Here is an 11,583-nt window from a genome sequence, read left to right on the forward strand (position 1 = left end):
GATAGATGACTTGTTTGATCAATTACGAGGAGCGAGCTTTTTCTTGAAAGTTGACTTGAGATCATATTACCACCAGTTCAAATTTTGACAGAAGGATATACCTAAGACAGCTTTTCAAATGAGGTATGAGCACTATGAGTTCATAGTTATGCCATTCGATTTGACGAAGGCACCAGTAGTTTTCATGGATCACATGAATCGAGTTTTCATCAATAACTGGATAAATTTGTCCTAGTTTTCATAGATGATATTCTCATCTATTCGAAGAATGAGCAGGAGCTCCAAAACATTTGAAAACGATGTTGGAAACACTAAGAGTTGAGAAGCTTTTTTTTCCAAATTCACCAAGTGCGAGTTTTAGTTGAACGAAGTAACTTTACTAGGACATGTTATATCATCTGAAGGAATTAAAGTTGACCCCGCCAAGGTACAAGCTGTACATGAGTGGAGATCACCAACTACACCTAACGAGATTCGCAGCTTTTTAGGCTTAGCAGGATACTATCAGAGGTTTATTGAAGGATTTTACACGATAGCAAGACCGATGACACAATTACTTAGAAAATAAGCTAAATACAATTGGAAAGAGGAGTGTGAAAAGAGTTTTTAAGAGCTTAAAGGAAATTGACTACAGCAACAGTGCTGATAGTCCTAGAAATGGATAAAGAGTATACCATCTACGCAGATGCGTTAGAGAATGGGCTAGGATGTGTTTTGATGCAAGAAGAAAGAGTTATAGTCTATGCATCACGATAACTTAGACCCCACGAGATAAATTATCCAACGCATAATTTAGAGCTTGCAGCCGTTGTGCATGCCCTGAAAATTTGGAGACATCATCTCTACGGAGTTAGATGTGAGATTTTCACGAACCACAAAACTTTGAAATACTTTTTCGAGCATAAGGATATTAACACGAGGCAAAGGTGATGGCTCGAATTAGTAAAGGATGTTAACTGCGACATTAATTATCACCCTGGCAAGGCCAATGTAGTAGCCGATGCATTGAGCCGAAAGGTCTCGTCAAAGTTAGGATGTCTTCTCACGAGAGAGGATGAGCTTATAAAGGACTTTGACAAGATGAAGATAGAGATGATAAAACCACCAGGGACGATAGCGAGTATTGTTGCGACGATGCCTAGTTTGAGGAAAATGGTGATTGAAGCACAAGGAAAGATGAGACAATGAACAAGTTACGAGAAAGGATAAGAGCAGGAGATCTCAAGAGTTACCAAAAAAGCATCATACAATGCTATCTTATTTGAGGGGAGAATATGCATTCCCCGCGATGATGAACTTAAGAATACGATCATGAGTGAGACTCATGACACGCCTTACACCGCCCACCCAGGAGGCACAAAGATGTATCAGGTTGTAAAAAAAATAGATTTTTGTGGGACGGAATGAAATGAGACATAGCTTCGTTTGTAGAGCGATGCTTAGCTTGTCAGCAAGTGAAAGCATTACACCAACGACCATATGGGAAGTTAAAACCGTTGGAGATTCCCGAGTGGAAATGGGATCACATAGCGATGGATTTTGTGACAGCTTTACCCAAAAGTCAAAGAGGAAATACAGCAATTTGGGTGATTGTAGATCGACTAACAAAATCTGCACATTTCTTACCGATCCTAATCGCGTATGGACCAGATAAGTTAGCACAATTGTACGTTCGTGAGATTATAAGATTGCTTTGAGTACCGATGTAAGATCACCTCAGAAAGAGATCAATAAAAAAAAAATTTACATCACGTTTTTGGATGAGTTACAGAAAGAGTTGGGTACAAGGATGAATTTTAGCATAGCAGACGATAGAAGATATGATAAGAACTACTATCCTTGATAGAGGAGTACATCGGGAGAATGTGTTGCCACTACTTGAGTTTGCCTATAAGATGTGAGACAAAGTTTCGAGATAGGAGACAAAGTTTTCTTGAAGGTTTCACCCTCAAAGGGGATGAATAGATTTGGAGTTAAAGGACAGCTTAGACCCAGAGTTATAAGTCCTTACGAGATATTGCAAAAGATAGGTCCAATAGCGTATAGGTTGGCTTTGCCACCTAGCTTTGGAAATGTGCATAACGTGTTTCACGTGTCACAATTGAGAGGATATATATTTTCGACCCAAACCATGTGGTTTACTAAGAAGAAATGATCTTAGAACCAGACTTGAGTTATGAAGAGAGACCTCAGATGATGCTAGATCATAAAATTCGGCAATTGAGTAATAAGTCGATTGCATTGGATAAGGTCCAATGGAGATATGATAGTTAGAAAGAAGTGGAAAGAGAGCTTGAGGATAAGATGTGAGAGAAGTACCTGAAACATTTACAAGAGGTACAAATTTCGGGACGAAATTTATTTTAAGGGGGAGGGTATGTAATACCCGGGCTTTTGATGACGTGTTTAATTGCTTGAGTTTGAGTAATTAGGGTTTAGATCCCTTGTTTGATTTACTTTGTAAATAGATGAGGAGTTATATGAAGTTTTCTTGTTATTTTTTTAAGATGTTGAGATGTTCTTTCGATGATGTGAGAATGATGTGGGATTTTATATCCGTATTTGAGTTTGAGTATTTGAATAATTCGACATAATTATTTGAATGAGAACGATGAACTCGGAAGTGAGATCTGAGTCCGTTAAGACGTTTTTGAAAATTTTGACTTTTTGACGATGAATAGTAAAATACTGCTATTTCGTCTTTTTGTCGACTTTCAAAATCTTACGTGCACGTCGTCGAGAAATATTCTTAGTTTTTCGATACAAGTCCAATAATGAAAGTTTTTATTTTTGGACGACGAGTGAATAGTAAATCGGGATTTCTCGATAAACGAACCGAGCTCGTTTATCAGAATTTTGAGAACGAGCTTGCGTTTTCTATATTTATATAGAATTACGAGTGCAATGAAAGTGAGTAGAGGTTGAGAGGGCGAGTAACAAAGAGTATGGGTTGTTAGTTGTTAAAACGAGACGATACGAGATATTTAACGACTAACGGGTTAATATCCTAAATATCTAACCTACCCTACCCCTAACCACCCCCAAACCTCCCAAAACCCCTTTCCCCTCACTAACTCACGCTATATCAGCCCACACCACACACACAACTCACATATTCACACACACAACACCTAAAACACACACTACACACGCCATTTTCCATTTAAGCTTGGACGGAGCTTTTGACCTCCGATTTGAGCACCGAGACAAGCGCCGATCATCTTTTCGATCACGTATCTAAGTAGGTAAGATCTTTACCTACGTTTTGATGGTTTTATTTTCGATTTTCGTCGACGTCGAAAAACGTCGATTCTCGACTTTATTTTGAAACGACGTCGGATCGTCGTGAAATTTTAGTATGTTGTTCTTGGGTAAATGTTGAGCATGTTTAATGAAGGGAGTAAGAACGGAACGAACCGTAGCTATGAAACCCATGAGGGCAGCCCCGTTTTTCACATATTAGCTTGTCTTTCGATTTTTGTTTGATCGTTTTGACTTGATATTTGTGCTTAGGGGTATGCTAGAATCGATATATATTAAATTCGTATTTTTCCAAGCACGAAAATTGTATAAATTTTTGGAGTATGATTATTTAAATTCGTGAAGTTTGAGACGTTGCATAATGAATATTATTGCGTATATGTGTTCTACGATGTCACATGAGCATGCTAATTGATTTACAATTTATGGATGATAATTGTTGAACGAAATTAAAACTGGAATTCTGTCAAAATTTTACAGCAGTTTCAAGCTTATGTTTCGATGAGTTTTCATTGCTTGATGGCTCTGAAATTTTAGTATGTTTATCTATGATATGTGTATTTCGTCGCTGCAAAATTTCATGTCTTTTGGATGATGTTTGGTATTTTAAAGATATTTTGAAAAAAATCCTTGACAGAATCTGTCAACTGTTGGTAGACTTCACAAAAACGTTTATATCTATTAATCCATGAAGGATTTTGCATCACCGTTTTTTTTAAACGAAACTAGACTTCAATACTTTTCTAAAAACATAAGATTTCGATTTTTATGACCTCTGAAACAGAGCAGTTTATTATTTCAAAAATGCCCTGTTCTGCTGTCATATTTTTCCAACAGTAAAAGTGTATGAGTTTCATTGTTTATTTGGCAGATCATATGAACGTTTTCTCTTGTGAAATTTTAACCAAATCTTCAAGGATACCTTTAGTTTTGGCTGATTAAATTTGATGGAATTTTATTAAGGTTTGCCTTGGTTTCTAATGGCCTAAACAAAATTGGCAGAAACTGTCAATCTTTGACAGCCTGCACTAAAAGAGCAATATCTCCAAAAACCTTTAACCTTTTTGGTTAACTACCATTTTTAGAGTGAACTACACTTCATGGAGTTTTTGAGATCAATTGGTATGAGAGTTTATGATGATTGAGTTGGTTGTTATGAATTTTTAAAGATGACACAAAAACAGCAAAACTTTCTAGAAAACAACTTGATTATATTTGTTTTGATGGATGATACGATATGACTAAATGGTGTGAGTTGTGAGAGTTATGATTAACGCACATAAATGTTGGTATCTGACACTCGAACAATTGGTGTCGAGTATAAATGATAGTTTACTGATAAAGAGTTTTGATGATTTTGAATTGTTTGGTTTGCGTTGAAAAGATGTCAAGATGTTAAGTTTTGAGTCGAGAGACGAGTTCACGTAGTGAGATTCACGCGTTGAAATCTCGTGGCTGACATTATATATGAATAGGTCATGCCGAAATTTTTAGTGAAATTAGAATTTGAGCATAGTCAATTCTTGTTGACCCGTGACTCAAATACATGCCTAATGGAAAGTTTAACTTTCTAATCGGTTAATTAGACGAGATGAGAGCGAATAGATCTGCTAAGAAAGTGGACTTTTCGATGTGTTAAATATTTCTTTTAATTGAAGCGCTGCTAATTATAACATAAGGATGTTATAATTAATGAGTAATGACGAGAGATAATAATTGTTATATTGATTAACAATCAAGAGAGATGAACATTAGAGATACTAATGTTTCATAAAAGAGATTAGATTATTAATCGAGGTTTCTTTTATAACTTCTCACCAATTCTTCATAACGATGAAGGTCCTTTTGGGAAGTAACGACTTGAGGGAGAGAGTGACGTTACTCATTGATACAGAGACACAACGAGGTGGGCATTACTTTTACTATACGTATATAGAGATCCCCTGCGTGTCGTAGGCCTCTTATACGAATGAATGCATGAGATGATTTAACTGTTAATTTCAGTTTTATATATCTATCAAATGAGTTTAATGTTACATTTGAGCAAGTTATTTCGTTACAAAATATTTGAGTTAAAGTTATTTCAAGTATTGTCTTGCCATAAAATGTTTAAATTTTAGTATGATATCTATCTGCTTTGGCTTTGCCAATGATGAAATCGAATTCGGGTCCTGAGCAGTTGATAGCTATCCTGCCAGGGCTAGTGTACACCAGTGACCGTGAGTCATCTAGCGGGTTGGCCGGTCAAGTGACCGTGAGAGGTGGCCACCTCTCCGGCACACAGTTTCAAATATGATAGATTACAAAAGAACTTAGTCTGATCAGACGAACTTTAAGAATCACAAATGAACTTAGTAAGCTTGGGCCTTTTTAGCGAAAAACTCCCTTGCTGTACTGATTATGATGGCATGACAATTTACAGTTTTGAAGCATGTATTTTTATACCTAGGCATACGTGCCCACTGAGTGCTTTTGTACTCAGCCCTGCATATGTTTTCTAAATGTGCAGGTTGAGCTGATGTGATGATGGTGCTGCAATGAGCGGAGTCTCCAGGGTTGTTAATAAATAGTTAACCTGTCTAGAATATGTCTTCATACATATGTCTAGCTACTTTCCGCTGCAAGATGTTGTTGATGTTATAGTATGTTATGTCATACTTTGAGTCTTAAGAGAATGGTTGCATATGATGTATAACTTGATTAATGATATTAATTAACTTTTATGCAGTCTTTCAGACTGTTTTCAATTGAGTATTAATGAATAAAAATGACGAGTTTTATTAAGATGAGTAAGTTTTACGGCTATAAATGACGCCCCTTTTCTTCCCCTTCTTCTTTAACCCCATCCCTAGTCGTGGATCACTCGGCCTAACTATCCCTAGTTAGGGCGGGCTGTGACAATTATATAATCTGAAGCTTATGAGATTATAACTAACTTCTAAATATCATCTTGTATAGAGCTTAAAAAATCACCACTTGTGCATCATCTTATTTAGAGCTTAAAATATCATAACTGAGTTTCAAGCATCATTTCGTTTGGAGTTTGAAAGAATAAAACTGATTCGTGAGAATCATCTTACTTGAAGTTTGAAAGACTATAACTAAGTTGTGAGAATCATCTCGTCTAAGGCTTGAGAAAATTGATGTGATATTCAAATTATATCATATCAATTTATTTAGTATTTCAATTGGTAAATTTTCATAAAAAATCAATCTTCATGAAAAATTTATGCAAAATATCTTATTTCATGACCAAATTAAAATGAAGAAATAATTTATTTAATCACAAGTATTTATTTTTTAAAAAATTAAATAATTTTTTATTCAACTAAATAAATTTGATCAACTTTTATTGCAATTTAAATTGTATTAATCTCAATCACTTCACCAATTAAATGTGGGTTTTGATTTGGAGAGTAAGAACATCCTTCAATATATATTTTATTTTGGTGAAATCTCATAAAAAAATCAATGTTCGATGAGAAGATTTAGATAAATAAGAATGAATAAATATGAAAATGTTTAGAGAATTAGGATAAATAAAAATGCAAAAATATGGTGATGCCACACAGGAGTATTCCATTTTCCTATTAGATATGTGACGATTTTAATACTTATTCTCGTCCTAAACCCATATAATAATATCAACTAATTTCTCGAATTTGTTTAAATTTATAAAATATGTATATAAACAAATAAAATATCAAACAATAATTAGTTAATAATCTCGAGAAAATTTCAAACAATAAGAACCTATTTATTTCAAATATATTTAAATATATTTTTATTATTTTTTCAAAGTTAAGTATTTTTTTTATTTAGATTTATAATGGTAAAGTTTAACAATCATTTTATTTAAATTGTGCATTGTGAGATTTAATATAGATTCAATATATATGAGCATGTCTTAGATCAATTCGAGAATGATAATTTATTTAAAATTATTTTTCATGACCAAATTTAATTGAAGAATCTATTTATTTTAAATGCATCTGAAAAGTATCCTTTTATTTATGTTTTTTTAATGGTGAAGTTCAATAAAGATCGATGCGCAATGATAAAATATCAATGTGGGAACGATGATAATTGATAAGCTAATATATGAATGAAGATTAAGCCTTTTATTTAGATATATCATTATGAGATTAATGTGGAAATGCATATTTATTTCAAACTATTTTACATGAAAAATTAAATTGAAAATTTTATGAATTTAGATAAGCTAATATTTATTCAAATTATTTAGATATATCATTATGAGATTAATGTGGAAATGCATATTTATGAATTAAATTGAAATAAATCTTCATTTCCACATTAATCTCATAATGATATATCTAAATAAAATGTTTAATCTTTATTCATATATTAGCTTATCAATTAAATTTAAAATCCCGTCGAATTTACTTAGACTCGAATTATGAAGTTTAGTATAAATCTAATATGAAAAACTATTGCAACTATAAAAAAAATATGGAATACTATTTATTTGAAATACATATTATAAGTATTTCTTTATCAAGGTTTTCCCATAATTAAATTTTATAGAATATCAATGTGGGAAAGATAGATGGGCTAATGTATTCATGGAGATTGACCATTTTATTAAGGTTATGATTGATGAAGTTTAGTATAAATTCAATGTGGGATAGATGAAAACAATTCTACACCATATGACATCCATATGACATTTATACATTTGTTTTCATCTATCCCACATTGAATTTATACTAAACTTCATCAATCATAACCTTAATAAAGGGGTCAATCTCCATGAATACATTAGCCCATCTATCTTTCCCACAAGTGCCACATAGGATAGAGAATAGTGGAGAGCTCTCTAATATGTATAGATAATTGATATAGTACATAGATAAATAACAAAATATAAAAAATCAAATTTAATGTACATATTTGGATATTATATAATTGATTAAACCCATTTTGAATTTATAAATCCATACCCGTATTCGTTTGAAAACTAATAAAGAATTATTTACTACACATTTTGATTGAGGACCAATTTATAGTAATACCCACTACTACTCATACTTATTTAAGTTATTGAAATATATAGATAACTAAATATAATTTGTAATCTTAACTGATCATCTGTCTCAACAAAAACTCGAAAGATGAAAGGCTAATATATGAATGAAGATTATGCCTTTTATCTAGATATATCTTTATGAGATTAGTGGGGGAGTGAAGTTTATTTCAAATTATTTAACATGATCAAAATTAAATTGAAGAAATTATTTATTTCGTATATATCTTAGTATCATTTTCTTTATTTATATGACCAATTAAATTGAATAACTTATTTATTTAAAATACATTTATGTATTATTTTTTTGTACGACAAATTCATTTGAATAACCTATTTATTTTGAGAATATCTATACTTTTATTTAGGTTTCCAAATATTGAAATCTAATTATAATTTTCTTAGACTCGAATTATGAAGTTTAGTATAAATCTAATATGAAAAACTATTGCAACTATAAAAAAATATGGAATATTATTTATTTGAAATACATATCATAAGTATTTCTTTATCAAGGTTTTCCCATAATTAAATTTTATAGAATATCAATATGGAAAATATATTCATGGAGATTGAACCTTTTATTTAGGTTATGAATTGATGCAGTTTAGTATAAATTCAATGTGGGTCAATGAGTGAAACAAATATAAATTAGTTTCACTCCCAATTCTACACCATATGACATTTATACATTTATTTTCATATATCCCACATTGAATTTATACTAAACTTCATCAATCATAACCTTAATAAAATGGTCAATCTCCATGAATACATTAGCCCATCTATCTTTCTCACATTGATATTCTATAAAATTTAATTATGAGAAAATATTGATAAAGAAATACTTATGATATGTATTTCAAATAAATAGTGATTAAGTTCAATAGAATATTAATGTGAGAATGATGAAAAGCTAAAATATGAATGAAAATTATGCTTTTTATTTAGGTTATGAGTTTAATGTGAAAATGAGGATTATTTCAAATTATATACATGATCAAATTAAATTGAAGAACTTATTTATTTAATATGATCAAATTAAATTAAATTACTTATTTATTTAAAATATATCTAACGATCATTTTATTTACTTTAACCAAGTTCAGTTTAAGAACCTATTTATTTCAGAAACATCTATACTTTTATTTAGGTTTGCAAATATTGAAATTTAATTTCGATTTTTTAGATTTTCAATTATGAAGTTTATTATAAATTTAATGTGAATATCTATTGAAGTTATAAAAATATGTGGAAAACTATTTATTTGAAATACATATTATAAGTATTTCTTTATCTATATTCTCCAATGATTAAATATAATATCAATGTGAAAAAAATAGATGGCCTAATGTCTACATGAAGATTATGCCTTTTATATAGATTATGAATTGATGAAGTTTAAGATAATTTCAATGTGGGATGGATGAAGAAAAGATGTAAAAATGCCATATAATATAGAATTGAGAATGATCAAAATACTCACTTGTGGGAGTGCCACATAGGATAGAGAATGAAGGAGAGCTCTTCAATATGTATTCTATTTAATAATAGATAGATTACGTGATCTCTACCTTCTCTATAAACATAAAATAAATGAATACTACCCACTTTACACTCTTAATCATTTATTCTTAATCTTCGTGTCTAAAGTAAAAGTGTCAAGATAAATGGGACAGAGAGAATATTGATTTTGACAGCTCTATCTAAATGCCTAAAATTTGTAATAACATCCATATCGTCTGATTCGATGGGAGTCCGTCGATGCAGAGGTAGATTTAATCGTTCAAAATAAATAAAAATATCAAAAGTCAAAACAAATTTTATAAAGTCAGTAAAATAAGTCAAATTTGTACAGTCCTCGACTCATAAGTGATCTTAAAATACGGATGAATCAAAGTTTAACTCAATTAATGTGGATTCTCTAATTGTCGAACACTTTAAATATTGAGTCACTCGTATGAGATCTCTGTAATGCAATTACATGTATGGTTTTGTTTTCTATTTGTGATTTGCAAGTTGTTACACGTATGTTTTGAGGAAGTCCACTTCTCTTATGTGATTTACATTTTTATTATACGAGAATGGATATACACGTGTTTATCTCTTTTTAGAGTGATATCTCTCTTGAATAAGGGAAGGGAGTTAACGTAGGCTGTGTTTACTTTGATGGATAAATTTATTCATGGAAAATGATGGATAACAAAAATTTATGCTTTAAAATGTCTTCTTTCTTTTCCAACATTTGACACAAAAGCATTTTTTCTTCCTTATTTTCACTTCAAGGATGGATAATATTATTGTTGAAAATAGAATAAATATCCTATCCCAGTTTTGATGATCCTAAAACCCTTAGTTTTCTCTTCTCCTAGACTAGCTCTGTATTTGAACTCAACTGTTAGAGTTCAATCTTTTAGCTAGACCGAAGGTTACAGGTAACTGAAGTTTTTCCATGTTGAAGACCAGAGAAACTGAAGACTGAAGACTTAGAAGATCAAAGCTCAACTGAAGATAGAACAACTGAAGGAAGACACTGGTAATTTAAAAGACATCGTGAACTAAAGACGTTCAGTTAAACAGGAAGATAATATAATTGAAGACAATGACTGCTCAAGCGAAGGACAAGAGCTCTAATTGATTCTTCAGTTAAACTTAAGTATCATGTGCAAACACGTGTAAACAACGAACCTTCGACTTGAGTTTATCAGTCAACATTCTACATCAAACTGAAACGCTGGCACACGCATTAAATGCTTCTGCAACAGCATTAAATGTGCCAGATATGAAAATCGTCCTTTTCAGTACACCAACTTTCCTTTTTCATGCTAAAGTTCAGAAGCACCATGCTCCAAGGACTAAAATGGTTCAAACCTTCAACCAATCAGGAGCCAAGAAGATTGAAGCCTCAGCCCAAAGTACGGAACATCTCACAACGGCTGAAATCCTGAAGACCATATCTCCAACGGATATATTTGGGACTTCACCTATAAATAGAGTTCGAGGATCGCCTTCAATCTTCATCGATTCAAAGACTTACGCTGAAGCTCTGTCAAAATCGTCAGCCAGCCTTAACTTAGACAAAACTTTGAATCGAAGAAGAAAGTACTCAAATGTTGTAAAATCAGTTTAACTGATTATCTAAACTCTCTTAGAAATCTAGGCAACCCATGTTGTATCCTAAGCTTATAATCGATTACTTGAGAGCCTGTTCTCAGTAATCTTAGTTGGAAGATTTCAAACCCCTTTTAACCGAGCGAAAAGAGTGTTTGAGTAGA

General features: G+C 31.8%; 1 long non-coding RNA gene across 1 annotated transcript; it reads left to right on the forward strand.

Annotated features, from left to right (window-relative positions):
* Positions 1-2,649: 2,649 nt before the first annotated feature.
* On the forward strand, positions 2,650-6,045 carry LOC131019488 (uncharacterized). The gene is made up of 3 exons (XR_009100286.1): positions 2,650-3,245; positions 5,101-5,167; positions 5,771-6,045. It is a non-coding gene; the product is annotated as an uncharacterized LOC131019488 (long non-coding RNA).
* The last annotated feature ends 5,538 nt before the right edge of the window (positions 6,046-11,583 follow it).

This window comes from Salvia miltiorrhiza, chromosome 1 (assembly GCF_028751815.1).
Source record: "Salvia miltiorrhiza cultivar Shanhuang (shh) chromosome 1, IMPLAD_Smil_shh, whole genome shotgun sequence".
Lineage (NCBI taxonomy): Eukaryota > Viridiplantae > Streptophyta > Magnoliopsida > Lamiales > Lamiaceae > Salvia > Salvia miltiorrhiza.